Source organism: Podarcis vaucheri, assembly GCF_965113315.1.
Source record: "Podarcis vaucheri genome assembly, chromosome: 11".
Taxonomy (NCBI): domain Eukaryota; kingdom Metazoa; phylum Chordata; class Lepidosauria; order Squamata; family Lacertidae; genus Podarcis; species Podarcis vaucheri.
In genome coordinates, this window is record NC_138749.1 from 18,259,567 (window position 1) to 18,283,886 (window position 24,320).

At 44.3% G+C, this 24,320-nt stretch overlaps 1 long non-coding RNA gene across 5 annotated transcripts in view; it reads right to left on the minus strand.

Annotated features, from left to right (window-relative positions):
• Window positions 1-1,470: 1,470 nt before the first annotated feature.
• LOC309514265 overlaps window positions 1,471-24,320 on the minus strand; it is a 29,961-nt gene continuing 7,111 nt past the window's right edge. For 4 of the 5 annotated variants that reach the window (XR_014211848.1, XR_014211849.1, XR_014211850.1 and 1 more), the window contains exon 3: window positions 21,699-23,126. This is a non-coding gene — a long non-coding RNA (uncharacterized lncRNA). Of the gene's footprint in view, window positions 1,991-9,219; window positions 9,319-20,272; window positions 20,382-21,698; window positions 23,127-24,320 lie in introns of those variants that run through there. The other variant, XR_014211847.1, reaches the window with a different exon arrangement.

Sequence of the window (24,320 nt, forward strand, 5' to 3'; positions counted from 1 at the left end):
TAGTGTAGCTGCAAATGCTGAGAGATTCCATTTTACTCCTCTTCGGCCATATAACATCCCACCGCAACAGGGAAATTCAACATGCACCTGCCAAACACTTACTAGCATCCGCTTTCTGATTTGCTGTGTGATCTGTGCTTGCCAGTGAGTTGTTCAGTATAGAGCCCCTGCTCCCCTTTGCATTTCCCTTCAGTGTACAGAGGTGGGGAAATGTTCTGAGTGTCAGAACAGAGTAAGGAGGAGGAGAAAGGCAGAGGTCACAAGGTGTAAGCTGAGCCTAGACTTTGCTGTCTCCGTCCCCCCATGTGCAGAGTTACTTTCCGTCACCGCTGAGTAACTGCACACACACCCTCCAGAAGACTGTCATTTCTCTCTAATCAAGAAGAATGGGAGTTGTCACTTCCAGGTAGCCTTCAGTCCTGGCACATCCTCAGTTCAGGAGTGCAAACAATGGTGTGTGTGTTAATTACCTGCCGTTTTGGAACTATGTATTATCTTGTGCTGTTTGCAGAATGGCTGCAACGTTTTTAGCCTCCCAGCAACCTATTTTTGCATGTTACTCAGGTCAGGTCAAATTTTTATTGCTTATGGCCAAAGGCCTTTGCAAACGTTCAAACAGGCTCAAAAACAGACAAAGAATCACATTTGCAATTGCAAATACTGTACTGAAAAGACTACGTATATAAAATATAGTAAATATAAGCCAGAACCAAGAGATTTTTTTTAAGCAATACAAGAAATAATTTTTTAAAAACCTAATAGAATCGTCATCAAATTATCATAAAATAAAATTATTATCAAATCTCTGAAAGCACTTATTCACAGATCCTAGCTGCAACCAATGCAACAAAACATGTATGCCACCTTGAGCGACTACACCTATAAGTTACTAAAAACTCAGTATCTGACAAAACCTATAATATCTTCTGGGATTTGTGTGTGTTTATGTGTAATTCCAATAAAACAGTATCCTGAAACTTGAAAAGGGGTCCCAAAGCATACCTGAGAGTGTGTTGGTTTAGCAGGGGCTTTGCGTTAATGTAAAGTTAAGGAGTCCCCCATCCATATGAAATCTTAGCGTATGGAATTCTGTGCTATGAAAATATTGTTCATATTGTTTAGCAAATCACTGAAAACAGTCCAATAGGCAATTAACTATTTTGTATTTTTCAAAATATTTCAAATAAATAATTTTTAAATGGTTAATAGACTATTTATCTTTGCATTAAGCCAAGGCTAAGCAAACCACCCAAACAACAGCCAAATAACACAACCTAACCTACACGGGGTTGATATGAGTATAACCGGGAGAAAGGAGAACAATGTACACCACTTTGAGCTTTTTGCAGAAATGAGAAAAAGTTATACCCTACTGGAGGAAGTTAACTATAGTAATGTAACATGTAGATATAAAATCTCCACTAAAACCATTAGTGATCTATTGTAAATAACTACAAGTAGAATTATTACGGTACTTATTTATTGCTGTAGATACAGGATGATACTGTATGATCAAGCCATTGCTCACTTGTACAGAAATTTCTGGTTGCTGCCAGAATAATCTGTGGCCGCTGATGCACAGAAGGAATTAAAATAGACATTTTCTAAATGACTTTTAAAAGGAAAGCAACCTAAAGTTGTATTTGAAGATACACAACAATGAGTTCTGGAACAACGTCCTAATTTTACAGCACTTTCTTCCTGGACAAATAACTTGCACTGCCTTGTATAATTTATACATTTTTGAAAAGGGCTGAACTTGCCCCGGAAGAACAATGAGACAAGATGTTAGAATGTTTCCCAAGTTCCTTGAACTGAGTTAGTGATGATGAGAGTCAGTCTCTCCAGCTTGGTCAGAACAGGTGCACAGTTTCCTTCACCTTTCTGTGCCAGTTCTCATTTATCTTCAACTTCGTGGCCTCTTAGTCTCTTCTAATCCTGCCTCTGCCAAACTGCATAGTTATTTCATGACTTGCATGAATGAAGGAGCCTAGTAGAAAGAGACCACCCATTATGCATTAATTTATGGACGAAATCCAGGATGTAAAACCAGGACTTGGGTAGAAAAAGGGCTATGACACTGAGCCACTGTAGCTCCTGTAAAGAGGTCAGGGGGTGGGAGTGGGGAGAAACTATTCAATCTCTGCCAGGGTTTCATTCCCCCTGCTCCACCCCCACATATCCCACAATATCCTTCAGCTTCAAAACCATCAGCTGCAACTACCCGCTCCCCCCCCCCATATCCCTGCCACAGTTCCCAACAAGTTGGTTTATACTGCCACCCTGTGGCAAACGGCTTTTATCTCAAAGCAAACTGAAAATCAAGGCAGACACTCTATACCTCGGGTTAAGAACTTAATTTGTTCTGGAGGTCCGTTCTTAACCTGAAACTGTCCTTAACCTGAGATACCACTTTAGCTAATGGGGCCTCCCGCTGCCGCCGCACGGTTTCTGTTCTCACCCTGAAGCAAAGTTCTTAACCCAAGGTACTATTTCTGGGTTAGCAGAGTCTGTAACCTGAAGCATATGTAACCTGAAGCGTCTGTAACCCGAGGTACCACTGTAGTTAAAAGCAGCAGAAACCAGAAAGAGTTCTGGAGAGCTCAAAACTTTGTGCAATAATTTGTGACATATTGGCTAATAAGGGAGTAAAATTTCTGCATTAGCCTGAGAGAAGTTGCAAAGTAATTATTGTATTTTTATTCCATGCTTCCACCAAAGAGCTTTGGGAGGGATAGATGCTGTCCTCTACAGATGGACAGATCAATCTATTTCTGGTCCTTGCCAATTTCACAAGTGTTGGTGAAATTCTTATGGCTTTTCTAATGTTCTTAAGTTTATTCATAAGTGTGTTCCATTGCATTCCTACATGTATGTGCAATTTAAATTTAAAAAAGAAACATAATTAAAGTACATTATTCCAACCATTGGTCTCTGTTAAAAACCACACATCGCCTTGCCAACAAAGGTCCGTTAAAGCTATGGTTTTCCCAGTAGTGATGTATGGAAGTGAGAGCTGGACCATAAAGAAGGCTGAAAGAATTGATGCTTTTGAATTATGGTGCTGGAGGAGACTCTTGTGAGTCCCATGGACTGCAAGAAGATCAAACCTATCCATTCTGAAGGAAATCAGCCCTGAGTGCTCACTGGAAGGACAGATCCTGAAGCTGAGACTCCAATACTTTGGCCACCTCATGAGAAGAGAAGACTCCCTGGAAAAGACCCTGATGTTGGGAAAGATGGCAGGCACAAGGAGAAGGGGACGACAGAGGACAAGATGGTTGGATAGTGTTCTCGAAGCTACCAGCATGAGTTTGACTAAACTGTGGGAGGCAGTGAAAGACAGAGGTGCCTGGCATGCTCTGGTCCATGGGGTCACGAAGAGATGGACACAACTAAACGACTAAACAACAACAACAAACGACTAAACAACAAAAACAACAATTTTCCTCTCGGTTCCCTCACTCCCAGCTTTACTCAAACTTCTGCCATTGTTTTAAACCACCACTTTCCCTAGCTCACTCCCATGCCATGGGAGCCAACAGTGTGACACGGCAGCTAAAAAAGCCAATGCAATTCTGGGCTGCATCAATAGGAGTATAGCATCTAGATCAAGGGAAGTAATAGTGCCACTGTATTCTGCTCTGGTCAGACCTCACCTGGAGTACTGTGTCCAGTTCTGGGCACCACAGTTCAAGAAGGACACTGACAAACTGGAACGTGTCCAGAGGAGGGCAACCAAAATGGTCAAAGGCCTGGAAACGATGCCTTATGAGGAACGGCTAAGGGAGCTGGGCATGTTTAGCCTGGAGAAGAGGAGGTTAAGGGGTGATATGATAGCCATGTTCAAATATATAAAAGGATGTCATATAGAGGAGGGAGAAAGGTTGTTTTCTGCTGCTCCAGAGAAGCGGACACGGAGCAATGGATCCAAACTACAAGAAAGTAGATTCCACCTAAACATTAGGAAGAACTTCCTGACAGTAAGAGCTGTTCGACAGTGGAATTTGCTGCCAAGGAGTGTGGTGGAGTCTCCTACTTTAGAGCTCTTTAAGCAGAGGCTTGACAACCATATGTCAGGAGTGCTCTGATGGTGTTTCCTGCTTGGCAGGGGGTTGGACTTGATGGCCCTTGTGGTCTATTCCAACTCTATGATTCTATGATTCTACTGCTGTTGTGCAACCTTGCCTTCACTTTTGCTCTCCTGCCCCATTCTGCCATCATGCAAATCCAGAATTGTGGTGAGACACTACAAGTCCTCCAGTGCGGGCTGCATTCTGACTTTTTATGATATAGAGACTCTTTGTGAACCAACTGCATCAGAAAATTAATAGAACTGAAGATAATTTGATTCTGATGTACACATTAGCCCAGGAGATACATACCAGATCAGTTCACCTTGGAATTTACAGAAATCAAATTCCTCGAGCGTCCCTAGAGTTGTCGGGGCAGGCAAACCAGGCCCAAAAGTCACTGCCCTAAGGAAGCACAGGCTATTTACTCAACCTCACTTGCAACCTCACCACCACCATAAACACTGAACCTTCCCATATAAAGGAGTTAGTACCTGAATTTGCTTATTTTTCTCTTCCATCATTTCTTTTCTTTTTGTATCATGTCTTTTTGATGCTGTACATTAAATCCATGCAACATCATGCATAGTTGGCTGTACCCTGACTTGGCTGTGAGTCCTGGAAGACCTGTTCCCTGCCTTACAGGCCTTTTCCCTGGCCTGGGAGGGCAAGACTCCAGCTACAAAAGCTGCTGAACACACTCTTAGGCTGTGGTATTGTTTAAGGTGGTTAGTTGGCATTTTTTGAGGGTTTTTTTGGGGGGGTAAGTTAATGATATTGATGTGCTCTAGTTATCTCCCGCTTGGACTACTGCAATGCGCTCTACGTGGGGCTACCTTTGAAGGTGACTCGGAAACTACAACTAATCCAGAATGCGGTAGCTAGACTGGTGACTGGGGACAGCTGCCGAGACTACATAACACCGGTCTTGAAAGACCTACATTGGCTCCCAGTACATTTCCGAGCACAATTCAAAGTGCTGGTGTTGACCTTTAAAGCCCTAAATGGCCTCAGCCCAGTATACCTGAAGGAGCATCTCCACCCCCATCGTTCTGCCCGGACGCTGAGGTCCAGCACCGAGGGCCTTCTGCCGGTTCCCTCATTGTGAGAAGCAAAGCTACAGGGAACCAGGCAGAGGGCCTTCTCGGTAGTGGCGCCCGCTCTGTGGAACGCCCTCCCATCAGATGTCAAAGCGATAAATAACTACCTGACATTCAGAAGACATCTTAAGGCAGCCCTGTTCAGGGAAGTTTTTAATCTGTGATATTTTAGTGTATTTTTGGTTTCTATGGAAGCCGCCCAGAGTGGCTGGGGACACCTAGTGAGATGGGCGGGGTACAAATAAATTATTATTATTATTATTATTATTATTATTATTATTATTATATCTTATTATTTATGTGGAAATTGCTTCAATTTGGTTGTGTACTTTTTGATGTGTTTTACTTATTGTTTATTACTTTTTATGTTTGTTGTTGTTTAGTCGTTTAGTCGTGTCCGACTCTTCGTGACCCCATGGACCTTGGACTCCTGTCTTCCACTGCCTCCTGCAGTTTTGTCAAACTCATGCTGGTAGCTTCGAGAACACTGTCCAGCCATCTCGTCCTCTGTTGTCTCCTTCTCCTTGTGCCCTCAATCTTTCCCAACAGGGTCTTTTCCAGGGAGTCTTCTCTTCTCATGAGGTGGCCAAAGTATTGGAGCCTCAGCTTCAGGATCTGTCCTTCCAGTGAGCACTCAGGGCTGATTACCTTAAGAATTGAGAGGTTTGATCTTCTTGCAGTCCATGGGACTCTCAAGAGTCTCCTCCAGCACCATAATTCAAAAGCATCAATTCTTCGGCGATCAGTTTGGGATTGTACAAATCTTGTCATGTTGTAAGTCACCTTGAGCACAGTTTTAACAATGGAAAGGCGGCATACAAATAAAGACGGTGATAAATGGGAAAAATAGTAGCAGCAGAGGTACAACCTTGAACTGCTACACCAGCAATTGCCATTTTCACCAAATGTAGCATAGCACTGAGAGAAAGAGGGACATGCAGAAGCAGAAAAAGGGACAACACACACCTCCACATGAGGTGACTGGAAGCGGAAGAGCGCTACTCCTTTGGTTTCCTTGATGCTGGCATTTTATTTGTCCCCCCCTCCCTCCCCAAGTGCCCTCATGATGCTTTCTCTGGATTTCTTGGACGATGTTCAGTGGATGAGTAAGCGGCAGTGGCAGTATGGATCCTGCATTTCACAGAGGAGATCTATTCTTAACTGATCGTATCAAGGAGCCAATCAGAGTGGGCGAAATTGTGGTCTTTAGCAGGGGTCAGCAAACTTTTTCAGGGGGGCAGTCCACTGTCCCTCAGACTTTGTGGGGGGACTATATTTTGAAGAAAAAAATGAATGAATTCCTATGCCCCACAAATAACCCGGAGATGCATTTTAAATAAAAGCACACGTTCTACTCATGTAAAAACACCAGGCAGGCCCCACAAATAACCCAGAGATGCATTTTAAATAAAAGGACACATTCTACTCATGTAAAAACATGCTGATTCCCAGACCGCCTGCACAGTGGCGTAGCGTGGGGGGTGCCAGGGGTGCCGGCCGCACCGGGTGCAACTTCTGGGGGGGGCGCGCTCGCTGCCTCCGGAGTCGCCAAAGAGCCTCGGGCGCAGGCTGTAGCGGAGCCGCATGTCTCGCAGTGCCCGGCTGAAGGCGCCCGGCAGGCAGCGGCTCTCCGCGCTCGCCGCGGAGGACGCGCCAGGCAGCCCCTCCTCACAGCCCCGCCTCCGCCGGTGCTGCTGCAGCTGCTGGGCCGTTGCGTTTTCCTCGCCTCTCTGCCCCCTCCTCCTCCGGGCAAGCGGCGTCATTTGGGCAGCAGCGCCAGCGGCAACTCGCAGGTTAGGGGGTAGGGGGGGCGCAAATTACGTGCCTTGCCCCGGGTTAGGGGGCGCAAATTACTTGCATTGCCCCGGGTGCTGACAACTCACGCTACGCCACTGAGGGTGAGTAAGAGGATTTGTGGCATACATTGCAACAGTGACCACTGTCCTCTTTCTACTGGACACTGAGAGTAGCCTGCAACTCAGGGAGGCCAACTGGAGATGTCGTTTACTCTGAGTAGACAATGGGGTGTGATGTATGCACATTTCACTGCTTCTTAACCAAGCTCGGTTTGGCTTTTGTTTTTGTTTCTCTACAGCAGTGTAACAGCAGAGTTGACCTCAGTATTTTCAACAGTTTGTCACGTTTTAGCATTTTTGTACATCAGTGAATTTTTATATTAAAAGATTTAAGAAAAAACAGCACACCTCTACCGTTAGGATATTCCAGCATCCCAACATCTACATCATAAAAAATAAAAACATTTTGGCTGCCATTCCACCTAATTTCTACAGGACCAGGCAACCAGCAATTACAGTATTTTATTGCAGCCCTTGTGGGCCACGATATACAACTGCTGGGATTCATTTAGCTTGGTAGGTAGGTCACCATTTTTGTAGGCCTGGAGCATATTAATAACTGCAAGAGAACTCTAAGCACAGAATCTATGAAACAGTGGCATACGGTGACATTTTTCATAGGGGAACAGTTAGGGCCAGAGGTGCCAGCTTGTGAGGGCGATGGAGGCGGGTGGCACATGTGGACACCACACCTCCCTCCCTAAGCCAGGCAGAAGCTTCCCAGGAAGGAGGCGCTAAGCTTTAATATTTTAATACAGGCACCTCGGGTTACATACGCTTCAGGTTACATATGCTTCAGGTTACACACTCCCCTAACCCAGAAATAGTGCTTCAGGTTAAGAACTTTGCTTCAGGATAAGAACAGAAATCAGGCTCCGGCGGTGCAACGGCAGCAGGAGGCCCCATTAGCTAAAGTGGTGCTTCAGGTTAAGAACAGTTTCAAGTTAAGAACGGACCTCCGGAACGAATTAAGTACTTAACCCAAGGTACCGCTGTACTCTAATTTACCAGGAACATTTAGGGGACAAGCCTAGTCGCCCTAGTCCACTGACCGCACACCACTGCTATGAAACTAAGCAAACTCTTGAAATCACCTACACATTTCTGTTCAAGAGCTATTTTTTAAGTCTACTATTCTGTTGTAGCTATTTCTAATACTCTTGCTCATGGTTACATCTCATGGGAATTCAGCTTTTCCCTGCTCCCCCCCCCCCCAAGACACAGCTGTGGGCCTTCCTCCTTACTGTCATTATATTATTTTACCAAACTTAGCCCATGGAGTCCATAGGCTATTATGCAAAAATAAAAATATTACTTTACTGCTCTCTTATCTTGCCATTCGGATGTTTTCATGATCTTTTCTGTTGTGGCAATTTTACCTTTGGAAATTGGTTTCTCCACTTCACTATAGCAGGGCCTAAAGGATATTTTGTTTATAAACTTCCCCTCTCCATTAATTCTTTCCCAGAGGGGCACCAAGCTCCCTTGCTAACAGCTTTGCAACTGCTCTTGCATCAGTTCAGCAACCTAAGTCTGTACTCCTATTGACAGAATGTGATGAAATTGCTGGTGCTTCTGATGCAAGGCCTTAGGCCCTTGGTGGCCAACGGAGTCAATCCGCTGTTTCAATGGTTGCAGCTGAGCCTGGTTTGGTACAAGTTAATGGCACAGAAAAGGCACTCCCAGGGACCTTTCGCTTCTCATTAACAAGCTTGCTGCCTTGTTACTGGCCCTTCTGTGTGCCTTTAACAGCAGGCAGACACACAGAGAGATGAAGCTTTTCCTACCATTTATCTCCCTGCCAGGAAAAGCCGTATTTTTCCCCCTGACAGCAGAGTGCCAGTTCCCCTTAGCAACAACAGTCGCTCTACAGCAGAAAAGATGCTGTGAATGTGGTTCCAGAATGGCAGGATCCATACATATGAAATGCCAAATGCAATGTCTTGCAGTGTTAGCAACAGGTTCAGTCAGCAAAGCCTCTACTATTCCATCTTTATTCATTTTTACTTATTTCACAGCTTGGGTTGGGTTTTTGAGGGACACTGCGCCTCCTCACATTGCCATCCTGGGCAACTGACCCTTTTGACTTCCTGTAAAAAAATATTTGGCTGTCTCACCTTCCATCAGGAAAAATCCTATACTAAGTGGGGAAGGATAAACTTCTAATCCCCAAATTGGTCTTGTTCTCACCTTGGTATCAAGCTAATACCATCATTCCTGGTTCCTGGGCCAATTAGACTTCAGCAAGCTCTGAATGACATAAGGCACCAGAGCAGAGCAACTACACCTCTGTTAAATAACAAACAACATTAGCATTTAAATTGAGATTTCCCAGGAGGCAGGCAGCCCAGACAGAATACACAAACAGTTCCTAGAAGGGCCTGTTCAGGAGAAAGGTATGATTGTGTGAGAAGTAATTAATAAAAAGCTAAGCATACAGACATACAGGTTAAGCTCCTCAAAAGCAGTTTAGATACTGTAGAAAAAAGCCTGGACAAACAAACTGAGGATCATTTCAATTAAATATTAAATCAGCACAAACTTCCCAGTGCTTAGATTTTTGGCAACCTTCTTCTACTTCAGGGACAGGGAACTTCTCTGGCCAGTGCTCACAGATGATGGGAAGACATACAGTACTCTGTCCATCATTAGCTAAAGAGTTATAGGTTTCCTGATCTACTTGCAGTGTCTACCCTACCTCTGTCATGAAAGAAGAAGGCTGGTCTTTGGTTAAAGAGGGGAGGGACAAGGGTGAGTAGTTAATGCTGAACACCTTCTGAGGCAGAAAATAGCCTACACCCTTCCGGGGGTTTATGCACACTCCTCCAAATTCTCTGACTACCCTCCCCTTCAAATATCAACTTGTTAGATGCATAATTCTTTTTATCTTAACTTTAAAAATAATAATATTGACCCAAACAAAGCCCCTTCTGGCGGTTCCCTCACTGCGAGAAGCCAAGTTACAGGGAACCAGGCAGAGGGCCTTCTCGGTGGTGGCGCCCGCCCTGTGGAACACCCTCCCACCAGATGTCAAAGAGAAAAACAACTACCAGACTTTTAGAAGACATCTTAAGGCAGCCCTGTTTAGGGAAGCTTTTAATGTTTGATGCATTACGGTATTTTAATATTTTGTTGGAAGCCACCCAGAGTGGCTGGGGAAGCCCAGCCAGATGGGCGGGGTATAAATAAATTTTTTATTATTATTATTATTATTATTATTATTATTATTATTATTATTATTATTATACAAGTCAGGCTGCGATTCCATCTGGCTCATTATTGCCTGCACTGCCTGGGAGAGGCTTTCCAGAGTTCCAAACAAGGAACATCCCCCAATGAGCGACAGTCCTTCCCCTAAAGAACAATAGTGGGAATCAATATATGGCCACTTCCCAACATAAAAAGTGTATAATTCAGTGTACGCTCTCATCACCGAGTAGAATATGTACTGAAATGTGAACGAATGAATACCTCTTAGTTCAAGGATTAGAACTATCAGATGCACAATAATAATAATATTTTTTTATTTATACCCCGCCCTCCCCAGCCAAGGCCGGGCTCAGAGCAGCTTACAAGCAATAATAAAAACAAGATGAATGATTACAACTTAAAAACAAAAATAAAATACAACATTAAAATAATGGAACATGAAAATATTAAAATGTAGCCTCATTGCAGGAGGAGAAGGAAAAGAAAAAAGAAAGAGAGGGAGGGAGGGAATCAAATTGGCTCCAAGTCAAAGGCCAGGCAGAACAACTGTGTCTTACAGGCCCTGCGGAAAGAAATCAGATCCTGCAGGGCCCTGGTCTCATGAGGCAGAGCGTTCCACCAGGCCAGAGCCAGAGTTGAAAAGGCCCTGGCTCTGGTTGAAGCCAATCTAACTTCCTTAGGGCCTGGGACCACTAGGGTGTTGTTATTTATGGACCTTGAGGCTCTCCGTGGGGCATACCAGGAGAGGCGGTCCCTTAGGTACGAGGGTCCTAGGCCGTGAAGGGCTTTAAAGGTCAAAAGCAGCACCTTAAATCTGACCCTGTACTCCACCGGGAGCCAGTGCAGCTTGAAAAGCACTGGGTGAATATGCTCCCATGGCAAAGACCCCGTGAGGAGCCTCGCTGCAGCATTCTGTACCCACTGGAGTTTCTGGGACAGCTTCAAGGGCAGCCCCGCGTAGAGCGAATTACAGTAGTCAAGCCTGGAGATGACCGTCGCATGGATCACTGTGGCCAGGTCGGGGCGGGAAAGGTAAGGGACCAACTGCTTGATGCGGCGAAGATGGAAAAATGTCGCCTTGGCTGTTGCTGTAACTTGCACCTCCATGGAAAGGGAGGTGTCAAGGATTACACCCAAACTCTTAACGGAAGGCAATGGCACTAATTGGGCCCCCGCAAGAGAAGGGAGTTGGTCCCTCATCCCCATGCCATCCCGACCTAGCCATAGGACCTCTGTCTTCGAAGGATTTAGTTTCAATCGGCTCCCACGAAACCATCCAGCCACAGCTTCCAAGCATCTGGTCAGTGTGTTCAGGGCTGAGTCGGTGTGGCCATCCATCAGCAGATAGAGCTGAGTGTCATCAGCATATTGGTGACAGCCCAGCCCAAAGCTCGGGATAATCGGGGCAAGGGGGCGCATAAAGATGTAAAAAAGCATCGGGGAGAGAATTGCGCCCTGCGGCACTCCACATACCAAGGAGTGGCGCGACGACATTTCCCTCCCTAGTGCCACCCTCTGTCCCAGACCAGAGATAAAAGAGCACAACCAGTTACGGGCTATGCCCTGTATCCCCACGTCTGCGAGGCGGTGGTCCAGAAGATCATGATCGACCATGTCAAAGGCTGCTGACAAATCTAAAAGGATCAGCAGTCCTGACCTGCCTCAATCCAGTTGTCTACGGATATCATCTGTTAGGGCAACCAGAGCCGTCTCCATCCCAAAACCAGGACGGAAACCGGACTGAAATGGATCTAATGCCGATGTTTCCTTCAGAAACCTACCAAGCTGTTCAGCAACCGCTCTCTCAATTACCTTACCCAGGAATGGAAGGTTTGAAACTGGGCGGTAATTGGATAGGTCTAAGGGATCTAATGAAGTTTCCTTTAAGAGTGGACACACCACTGCTTCCTTCAGTTCCCCTGGGAATGTCCCCGTGTCAAGGGACAAATTGATAATTTCAACCAGGGGGGTCCGCGCAACATCTGGACACTCCCTAATCAGCCAAGACGGGCACGGATCAAGGAGGCAGGTGGTGGGCCTACCAACTTGGAGGAATCTATCCACATCAGTAGGGAGTATCCGATCGAAATGGTCCAACACTGGACCTGAAGTCAGTCGAGGGGCCTCCAGTTCAGTCACTGTATCTAAATTGGCAGGGAGGTCACGGCGGAGCAACAGGACTTTCTCCGCAAAAAAGCTTGTGAATGCCTCACAGCTGTGGGTCGAATTTGTGCTTAAATTTGGTTGTCCTCCTAAGGACGTTATTGACCTAATTATTCTAAAAAGTTGTGCCAGGCGAGAGCTAGCGGATGCAATGGAAGCTGCAAAGTAAGATTTCTTAGCAGCTTTCATAGCCATCTCAGAGGCTTTCATAAGTGTCCTATAAGATGTTCTTGAGGCTCCGTCACGAGTCCGTCGCCATACTCGCTCTAGCCGTCTGAGATCCCGCTTCATTTTCCAGAGCTCCTCAGTAAACCAAGGGGCCCGGTTTCGACGGGGTCGCAGAGGGTGCTTAGGCGCGATCTCATCAATGGCTGCCAAGAGCCGGTTATTCCAGTCCTCAACAAGGTCATCTAATGAGTTGCCAGGAGGAGCAGGGTTCCGCAAGGCTTGTCGGAATCTATCAGGATCCATCAGTTTTCGCGGACGAGCCCAAATAGGTTTGCCACCCGAGCCGGGGAGGAGCGGGAAGTCAATCTTGGCTTTCAAAGCGTAGTGATCAGACCATGGCACTTCCACAGCGGGGAGCATGATCACATCTATGCCAGCCCCAAAGATCAGATCCAGCGTGTGGGCTGCTTGATGAGTGGGGCCCAAAACAAACTGGGAGAGCCCTAGTGTTGCCATGGAAGTCACTAGGTCCAGAGCCTGTGAGGAGGGAGCGGCATCGGCATGGACATTGAAGTCTCCCAAAACCAGTAGGTTTGGGAACTCCAAGGCCCAGCCCGCCACCACCTCCAGCAGGTCTGACAGGGTGGCTGCCGGTGTGCTGGGTGGTCGGTACACCAGCCAGACAGCCAAGCTCTCCTTGGTGCCCCACACGAGACCAACACATTCAATGCCAGAGATCACCGGTGATGGCAGAGCTCTGAAAGAGCAATCCTCCCGGAATAACAACGCTACTCCTCCCCCCCGACCCACAGTCCGCGATTGATGGAGGACAGAGAAACCTGGGGGTGTTATCTCATGTAGGGAGACTACTTCGCCTTCCCGTACCCAGGTCTCCGTCACGCAAGCCAGGTCAATCCCCTGTGAGACCAAAAAGTCACGCATGGTGGCGGTTTTGTTGCCTATGGACCTGGCATTGCACAGCACCAATGACGGAGGTGTGTAATCCTTGCTCTCCCTACCCTCATCCCTTGGGATGGGGCGTAGATTGGAAGGGGTTCGAGGATCACTGCATCTCGAAACCCTTCGCAGATAGAGAATGTCTCTCGCATCTCCAGCTAATGGATCAGATAAACAGGTAGGTGATGGGAAATACTTCTGCCAAGCACCCTGGAGAACCATAACCAGTCAGAGTAAACGATCTGGGCTCCCGGCAGCTGCCCATGCTGCATACAATATGGGCTTCCAACTAGATCCAGATAACCACAATAACTTTTTAAAAAGCCAAAGAACCCTAACATTTAAATAGGCCATTAGAACAGGACAAAAGCCTTTCTTGGAATCAACACATTAATGCCTCTTAGAGCATTATGCACAGCATTAGGCATACACAGTGGGAGTAAATCCTACTTGCATGGGGACTTGACCACACATTTTTGTACACCAAAGAATTCTCTTCCTGCTGTACAGGCTCAGTGGGGTTTTTTTTACATTTCAAATGACAGCAAACCTATCGATGCACTCAGACACTTGTTTTTCCATATACTGTAGCAACTGGCAGAATGAGGTATTTAATACAATTGTCGAAAGGCGATAAGATCACACACAGAAACAGACATTTTGGGTACTGATTGCACGGTATTGCAGAGAAATTCAGTTGAGCAGAATTCTGATGAGAACAAAGGCTTAGTTTCTCCATCAAGAAAGCTGCTTGTTAATACCATACTGGAAGGCAACTGAGTGGGGAGGACGGGACTGAACTGGTGTCCAATGTTGCCTTCTGACTGCTTTGCAAGCAAATGCTCGCCACTTCTGTTAAAATTAGTTTTGAAATACCAAGATGCACCACCAGAGGGCAATGATAAGGGATGCTTAGCATTTCACTCCCCACCTCATCCCGAATCAATCTGGGTTTAACTTCTCTTTCAAAATCATTTGAATATCAGCTTTTCCCTATTCAGCTAATGGGCTCGCTGTCCAGCTTCACCTAGGACTGAAAAGACCCTGATATCACCTTGCTAGGGACTTTTCCATATAGAGTTAAAAAGCAGCAGAATAACAGGAACAATTTAAAAGGATGGCAATCAAGGAACCCCGGGTTGTGACAAAATTGCAAGGCTTTAACAATTCCTTCTGATGACTAATCACCGGTTTTGCATCCTGAGGAGACTACCAGGTACTTGCAGTATATGTTTACTGAGAGTTGTGGAGCTATCTGAAGCCTCTGCAAAGAAAGCTTCTATACCTGTGCTCCTAGGAAAGTAAGATCTGATTATATGCACCCAAAAATGTGTTCTTTTCTTTAAATTGATTCAGATATATTTCTTTCAGCCTGATTGGGTCATTTCCACTTTTGTAGAAGCTCATTTAGAAATGAGCTTCTACCCCCACCCCACCCCATTTTGGATCTGCCCTGTAGACTCCTTCCCCACTCCCACCTGTACCTAAATTGTTAACTTATTTAAAGACCCTTCCGCCCCCTGCTTTCAGCTCAACATTTAGAAATGAAGCAGCTGAAATGCCCCTCTGGCATGGAGGTAAGTGATGGGAGAAAATTTCCTGTCAAATCTGAGTGCCCTTTTGCTGTTCAAGGCACAGGAGCAGAGGCAGTAAGAAATTTGGCAATTCTTCCCTCATCCAACCTTGGTTGCATTTTAATTTTGGATTTGGACAGCTACATGTTTGATATTGTTATTCACCATTTTGAATTTTGGGAATTTTTCTTTGTTACTTTTTTAACTCAACAAAATTGGACTTATCAACTAATTTCCATATATTCCACCTCCCTATTTATTAGAGTCAGTCCCCATTTTCTGAGGTTTGTCCTTGGTGAGACACTGCTCATGATTTGCCCCATCAGAGAAATGTTGCAGGATACATTTACATTTTTATTTGTTAATGTGTATACATACACATGTGCTACAGTGTATACTCTCCCACCCAAACAAAACATACTTTTTCCTATAAGAAAAGTGACAGGAAAAAAGGCACTGGAAAGTGTGGGGTTACACTTGCTTGATACAATATTGTCTATCCTCCCCGCAGACAAATCAGAATGAATGCTAGCTTATCTGGAAGTGACCAGAATCTCAGAGCAGATGCATCTCAGCAACAGCACATTCAGGAAACTCCCTTATTCTAGATCCAAATCTTTCTAATCCAGTATTGTCTATTTTGACAAATGGTGGTTTCACAAGGTCTTTCCCATCACCTGCTACTGGGTCTCCTGTGCTATCCCTTGGTTGGAGATGCCAGAGATTGCATGGGAATTTCATGCAAAGTATGTATTCTGCTAGGGTGCTATGACCCTTCCTCAATGCACAAACATTAATTAAAGATGTCAGCATATAGCTTTCCTTATAGCTTCTGCATTATTATATTTATAGTTAGCTAATATTGCTAGGGTGACCCCTGTTAAGAAACAGGGGGTTTGCCAACTTCTCAACCAACTCTTGCCCCATTGTCTAATAGTTGTTGGGTATGCAGGCATGGGAACCTCAGATATAGCAAGCAAGCTATTTCTTTGTTCCTGTGCTGGGCTATCCAGTGCAAGGTACTTCTGCATAAGGCAAAGATAGGCATTGTGTAATCCTAACCATGTATAAAGGTAAAGGTAAAGGTACCCCTGACCATTAGGTCCAGTCGCGGACAACTCTGGGGTTGCAGCTCTCATCTTGCTCTATAGGCTGAGGGAGCTGGCGTTTGTCCGCAGACAGCTTCTGGGTCATGTAGCCAGCATGACTAAGCCACTTCTGGCGAACCAAAGCAATGCACGGGAACACCGTTTACCTTCCCACCAGAGCGGTACCTATTTATCTACTTGCACTTGACGTGCTTTTGAACTGCTAGGTGGGCAGGAGCTGGGACCGAACAACGGGAGCTCACCCTGTCACAGGGATTCAAACCACTGACCTTCTGATCAGCAAGCCCTAGGCTCTGTGGTTTAGACCACAGCGATATAAATCCTATTGAATTCCATGGGGCTTACTCCCAGTTAAATAGAATTAGGAATGTAACCTAAGACAATAGAGAGACATTTACTTCTCCCCTTCAGTTATATAATATCAACCTAGGCACTCCTTTAACCTGTTCTAAAAGTTAGATAGCTAGAACACACCTGTCATTTGAAGCAGCCACTCTTCTCCTGGTGAGGGACTTTTGTTGTTAAGGGAAGCCTGCCAGGGGAAGCACACCTGACAGGTGCAGATGGCTCCCTAATCCTCTTTTATCTTACAGAGGCAAGCAGGCACCTGGCCTGCGGACTTCTCCCTCTCCATTGTCACAACCCTTAATACATTTGACCCCCACCCATCCCAAGCTGTTAACACCCCCTGCTCTGCCCTGCTATTTGAGTCTTTGGAAAGAAAGCCAGTAGCCTGAGGGCGAGGCCATTCAAAGCCAAACACGCAGGTGTCTGAGCAGTTTTATCTGTTCTGCCTCAGGGCCATCAGATGTGATGGGGACAGCTATGTTTGTCGTTCATGTGTAAAAGGGGCATATTGAAAAGAATGACCGGTGGATGGCCATTGGGATGTGTTGATTGCTTCCAAATAACTATGGGAATATACTGGGTTGCTGAATGGCTAGAAATGAAAGTAAACTGAGTGGCCACTGGAAAAGAAGAAAGGCATTCTAAAGGCAAGGATTAGCCAAAAATAATTATGGTGATGGGCTTCCCCTGTTCTGGGGAGGGAATGGATGGATGAAGCTTTGAAGTGGTCTGTGACTAGTAGCTCAAATTCAAAAGGTGTGGCAAGAGAAGGAATGAGTGATTGTTTAGTTTTCTTACCTATGCTTATCAATTAGAGCAAGCTGGAGTGTGATCGTCTCTTTTGCTGTGTAACCCCTTTGTAGTTATTTGGTTCTAACATTTCAAACTGCTTACTTCACCTGTCAAGCAGGGACAGAATACCCAAAATAAGAAGAGTGACTGCTGAAGAGAATCAGTAGAAGCACTTATCTCCTTTTATGTAAGGAGTTTTCTATTTCACACCAGCAGGTGTATAAATGGTAAAATGTCTCTAAGATTGTTTGCTTTTGCAAAAGGCTACATTTCAGCTGGCTGAATAAGAGCCTTTATTAAGCATGTGTTTTACAAGTTGAACCTACACATATTTACTTAGAAGGCGCTGTGGATTAAACCACAGAGGCTAGGGCTTGCCAATCAGAAGGTCGATGGGGTGAGCTCCTGTTGCTCAGTCCCTGCTCCTGGCAACCTAGCAGTTTGAAATAACAAAGGGCAAGTAGATAAATAGGTACCGCTCCGGCGGGAAGGTAAACGGCTTTTCCGTGCACTGCTCTGGTTCACCAGAAGCGGCTTAGTCATGCTGGCCACATGACCTGGAAGCTGTACGCCGGGTCTCTCGGCCAGTAAAGTGAGATGAGCGCCACAACCCCAGAATCATCCGTGACTGGACCTAACAGTCAAGGGTCCCTTTACCTTTTACTATGGAGTTCAGTGGAGATTACTTTCAAATAAGCATCCATAGGATTGCAGTCTTACAATCAAAATATAGTTATGAGCAGCTGGAGGTTAGACTGCTTTGTAATTGGAATATGGCAGTTTCCCCATTCACACATTGTTTGAACTGAACAATGAGCTCACCCCGTATACTGACCACCTTCCGATCAGCAAGCCCAAAAGGCTCAGTGGTTTAGACCACAGTGCCATCCACTCGCAAGCTCCTTTACCTTTACCTAGCTACTTCGTAATTGGAATATGGCAGTTTTCCCATCCACCCGTTGTTTGAACTGAACTGAACTGAGAGTTTTATTTTCTCTCTCTCTCTCTCTCTCTCTTTTTTTAAATGAAACTTTCTGGGCTAATGCAGTGGTTCTCAAACTTTTTTCCTCTGGGGCAAGCTTTCAGAATAAAACTGTGCTTGTGCCACAGTGAATTTTTTTTATTGATAAGATAAACATTGGAGAACACAATGCCACCCAATGCTATTCCTGTTTGCATTGAAATCATAGTAGTCATAGCCAGATTATTTGTATTCTGCTTTTTGGTATATTAAGTGTGCTGGGATTTCTGGTTACGTGAGGGGTCTCCTAACAACTCTCAGTGCCCTTAACAAACTACAGTTCCCAGGATTATTTAGGGGAAGCCACTTTCGTTCATATGGTATAAGAGTCTTGGGGGGGGGTGAGCCATGATTGTTCAAGTAGTATAAAAGTGCCCCAAATTTATGGTGTGACTTCGATCCCAATTATAGTCAAGGTCTCTCACACACAAACACACGCCTGTTACTATATAAAAGACAATTCAGAACAATTTAGTAATAAATGAATAATAAAATAACATAGCTAGACAATTAAGAATGCTTATTACCAGCAAGTGCAAAGTGAAGCTCATTCTGGTCTGTGCAGTAGTAGCAACTGCTGAAGCTAGTCCTTAGCACCTGGTGTAATAATAATAATAATAATAATAATAATAATTTATTTATACCCCACCCACTCTGGGCGGCTTCCAGCAAAACACTAAAATACAATAACCTATTAAACATTAAAAGCTTCCCTAAACAGGGCTGCCTTCAGATGTCTTCTAAAAGTTTGTTTTAAAAGTTTGTTACTAGGAAAAGAATGAGAAACACTTCAGGCTTAACGTAAAATGGCTGGTAGCAAAGCTCTCTCTTCTGGTGATGGTGGGAAAAGCAGCAGTAGAATGAGCCCTTTAGAAAAACTGTGAAGAGGGAGGAGGGCCAAATATTAATAGGAAGAGGGTAAAACACCCTGTGTCCATGGGCGTCCAAGGGTGGGGAAGGGGGGCAATCAATACAAATCTGAGGTTCTGCCCCCCCAAAAAAAACCTGCTCCCTAACAAAAAATCCTGGCTATGCCCATGCTGCGGTCTATGATTAGTGGCAGGTGGCAATGGTGATGGTAAGCCACAGTGTACTTAAGAAGAGTATCCCTAGGTAACTGTGCACAGGAATCCAGCCTTATTGTCTAAATGTGCTGAGGACTGCAACCTTGAGTTCTGATCCTATATATATGTTTACTCATAAAAGCAAATCCAGTTGAGTTTAGTGTGGTTATACCCAAGTAAGTAGCTCTAGAAATGTATTGGGCATCAGGTTCTGAATATGTTTTCCTAGGAAAGGATCCCTGTGGATAATGTGGTGAGGCTTTGTGCCACTTGAAAACAATGGACAGCTCATATAAAATATGCCAACATTTAATTTTCTAAATTATAGAGGAATGTATGATATGAAGGCATTTGTGCTTTGCCAGTGGAAGTCAAAAGCTACAGCTGATGGAGCATGTGTGAAAATAACGTGTTATTTCCATAGTTGCTACTTTTGATCCATGTTATTTCCACAGTTGATATGTCACCCTAACTGTATCTACTCAGCTGTGGCAATGTGCAGGAAGCATCCAGTACATACAAAACAGTAAATTACATCCTTAACACAATTCTGTAATGCCCACAGAGAAAGCATTAAGTGAAAAACAAACCAAGCATTAGCATGTTATGAAATAAAAATGGGAGAAATTAAGCCTGCATCGCTGAAGTGCAAATAAACACAAAAGGAACAGATGCTCAGACCAAAAATGGGTTGTAGGCACAAGAATATGGGCACAATTAACTGCAGGTGCAAAACCAGAGACCCAGCTGCAAAACTCCCATGTTTTCACACTGAGATATATATTTTTGTTGAGGTACTCAGTCCCATGCAACGTATTAGCAAGTGTTAATATTCACCAAACATGATCTTGGGCAGCCTGGTCCTATGGTCCAGCTCAAATGGATATCCTTGGGAACCAATGTTTCTTCATTTCAAAATCTCTCTCTTGTGCTAATGATCAGAAAGCTGTTGAGTAAGATAATGTGTATTATTATTATTATTATTAAAATTTATATACCACCCTAAACCCTGAGGTTTCAGGGCAGTTCACATAAAAAGATCACAGTATATAAAATTAAAATAAAAGCAAAAACCAAATAATACCTCCTGTATCACAGGAATAGAAATCTGACAACTTTTCAGCAGGCTAAAGGTGGAGTGGCAAGGGCTACAGGCAGGGAGCCTTTCACAGAAGGTGGCTTCTCCTACTATGCAACCCCAATTTTTGAATTGTGGCAGGGGAATCATGCACACAGGACACATTTGTGCATGCAGTTTCCTATCCAGATGGGAAAAGGCACATGGAAGCCAGCTTCCATGTATATAGAGTTCTAGTTGGCTCCGGGTAAAGGGATTCAGATATAGATTTCAGCTCATTTAATAACTGGATAAAGGTAATCAGATTTTGAAATAATAATTACAAAGTTTGTCATATTCCCTATTATATTGTCTAGATACTGAACTGTATCCAATTGCGATTTGTAAATAATCTCTATCTCTCTTGTAGCTACCACTATTGCATCATGTGAGCACACACATGTAGTACTTGAAGAATGATGTATATTGCTGATAATCTACTTTTCTAACCCAGGGGTCAGCAAACTTTTTCTGCAGGGGGGCGGTTCACTGTCCCTCAGATCTTGTGGGGGGCTGGAATAAATTTTTGGGGGAAATCCCCCCCCAACCGACTCTCTCCTCCCTTCTTCACAGCACCAGACGAGTCCCGGTGACTGCTTACCTGTGCCTTGCGAGTGGCAGGGGCTGGTGGCGGTGAGATGATGAGTGGTGCGAAAGGGCTGTCTCCGTAAAGGGCTGCTTAAAATGGTGCTTAATCAACTGCGGTTCAACAAAGCCCAGCCCCCTTCCTCCTCTAGGCAGGGCAGGGAGAAGCCAGGAGGGAGGGAGGAGGCGCCGCCATGGTGTGTGTGTGTGGGGGGGTAATGGTGCATCCTGAATGATCAGAATCCCCACGCCGATCCACGCAGCAATTTCCGGATCATCTGTGGGCCAGATCCACAAGGCAATTGGGCCGGCTCCGGCTCCTGGGCCTTAGCTTGCCAATCCATGATCTAACCCCCTGCTGCAGAGCACCTTATACCTGCACAAGCGACGCTGACACAAAACCCCACACATACATTAAGTAAAATAGAAACATCGCCACCCAACCCACCATGGCCCCTCCACCTCTTCCCCCCTTTTTCTTCCTAATGTAACACTAATGTCTCAACAAATGAATCTGACCTGTAGAAAATGTAACTTGAAAAAAAGAGACATTGCACATGCTTTTGTAAACCAAGAAATCTTTAATAAAAAATACATTTTAAAAAATGGAGGTGAGGTATGAATGCCTCCAAAAGAAGTGTGAGATTAAAACCAATGCTCAATATAACAACAAGGCAAGAAATGTTTCTTTTTTCTTCTGGAATGATATTGTCCATCACTGAGTTTTTAGAATCTAATTGGTGCCATAAGTCTTCAGGGTGGGGGGATGGTAATAATGAGCTACTATGCTACCAAGAGCAATAGAATGAAGAAATCAAAGTCTGCAGGAGCTGATAATAGAACTGTAACAACAATAGTTTCTCAGCACCCCAATAACCAAATAACCCATTTATAGATTAGTGCAGACTTTTAATATAGAATGTATGCTCTACATTGTATGTCAGACAAGTTATCGTGTGGATTCTAGCTTAATTCAGTGCCCTTATGTACACTTTTAATTCAACGTCCTTTTCTACTTGCTGACTCTTGAGACTATTAGCTCTACAAATGTCATGCATTATTTGCACAGCCAAATAGAACTTTGCTTTGTTCATATTATCAGATATAGTATTCTCTTCTGGTCTCTATTAAGCATTCAAATTCACATGACTTTGTTTACACAAAGCTGTGACATACTGATCTATCAATGTCTCTCTAGAGAATTGATTTCATGTACAAACAATGCTAGCTTTGGACACAGATTACAGCATTCTTTTCCTGTTTATATACTGGGCTTTTAGCTTTTGCTGCAGGTATGAAGTTCCTAAACTGAAGAGAATAAAGCTACCTGGCAAGTTAATAAAAGAAAACAAATCTAGACCAGGGGTACCCAATTTATGTATTTTTGAAGGCAATTCTATCATCAAATATGTATGTTTACAAACATATATAACCTAAAAGCAAAATAGGATAGAACACTGAAGTTGAAAACATTCATCTTTTCCTTACAAATTAAAATGTGGGTAAACTTTTTATGTTGCTGCTTAATTAAAATTGGGTAGGGGCAGCAACATGCACCACCAGTGTGGCAAAACACATGTCTGCTATGTATTCATGTCCATGTGTGATGGCAAGGCTTGCCCTATAGTGAGAAATGAATCTGAGGAATCTAATGCTGCTCATCCAAGCTCACTGTGGAAAAAGAAAGGAAGTAGAGTTCGTGAGCATTCTCCAGTGACATCTTCTGCTGTCTCATATCTAAGTTGTCGGCAGAGGGATAGTGGCTTGCTGGACTAAAGCAAGCACAACCCTGCTTGAAACAGGCTGTGAGCAAGGCTGTCCTTGCACCAATCCTGCTTGTAGCAGTTTTTGGTGATCACTCCTGCTTGAAATGCGCACATCACCTCTACTAACAACTGAACAAGGCTCCAGCCTCACATGATGTATCTGTTGCATTTGTCAACCCTCCATGAGTGCTGAACTGAGGCTGTGTTCATATAACTATGTTATCTGCAAAAAATCAATAAATAACATTTTTAAAGGCTTGTCCTAGTCAATATCATTCAAGTGAAATATTTACAGTGACACTGTCATTGTTTTTTAGTGTGTGCTGCTGTTTGTCTTTTCAAATTTTAGAACAGAAAATGTAACACTTATAATATTGATTATCCTTTCTCCCGAGGCCAGCATAAAATGTGTGAATATGCTAGCAAAAATAATATTTCATTAAAGGAAGGATTAAATTTCTCATACAGTTACAGCTACACATGTAAGTTAAATTATTTGAACTATGATTTTGGCAATGTTATATGCTTGGGTAATTTTCAGCTTCTCGTCGCATGGTGCTAGGTAATGAATCAGCATTAGAACAGGCTGTCAGAATGCTTTCACATGGTTCTAGAACACACATTGTTTAGGACAGGTTCTGAAGGCAGGCTTATTAAAGCTAAGGCATCTACATCTGGGCAGTGCCTAAATGCGAAGACCATTTGCATTCCTAACCAATTTCACTGGCTGGCACAGAAATAGGACTTCAGACACAGATCTTAGGTTGCCAGCAGGATCACACGGATGCAGGGTGCAAACTATTTAAGAATTAAAAGTTAATGACGAGAGCCCAGGCAGCTGGAAGTAAAGCCCCACTATGGGCAAGCACGAGGCATGGAAACCCCCCCCCCCTCCCGGATGGAGGCAGTCCTAGAACAGCGCTCCAACCTGAGTTCCTGCTTCCTGTTGACTCAAACCCTGACTCAAGCCAGGTGGCTGTGTTTTGCATTAAGTTTCTGAATCATCATTGAGAGACTGCCACCACCCCAACCCCCGAGCACTGAAGCAACCAAAGCTAAGCCATGCTGCTTCAGATAGGGCCACAGCTGTCATAGCTGTCAACTTTTCCCTTTTCTTGCGAGGAATCCTGTTACGAATAAGGGAATTTCCCTTAAAAAAAGCGAAACGTTGACAGCTATGGCTAATATACAAGCCTGAGAAGGTAGAATGCACTCCTACCCACAACTGCTACCCGTACCTCCCAGACAGTAATGATGCCTAGATACCTGTTTGTCTTGTTAACTATAAAACACCTAGATACCTGGTTAAGAAACAATTTTCCAAATTAATTGATATTGTTATAATTTGGCTATCATTGGGGGGAATATTGGAAAATTAATAAAAACTTATTTGTCAAAGAAGAAACACTTTTCCATA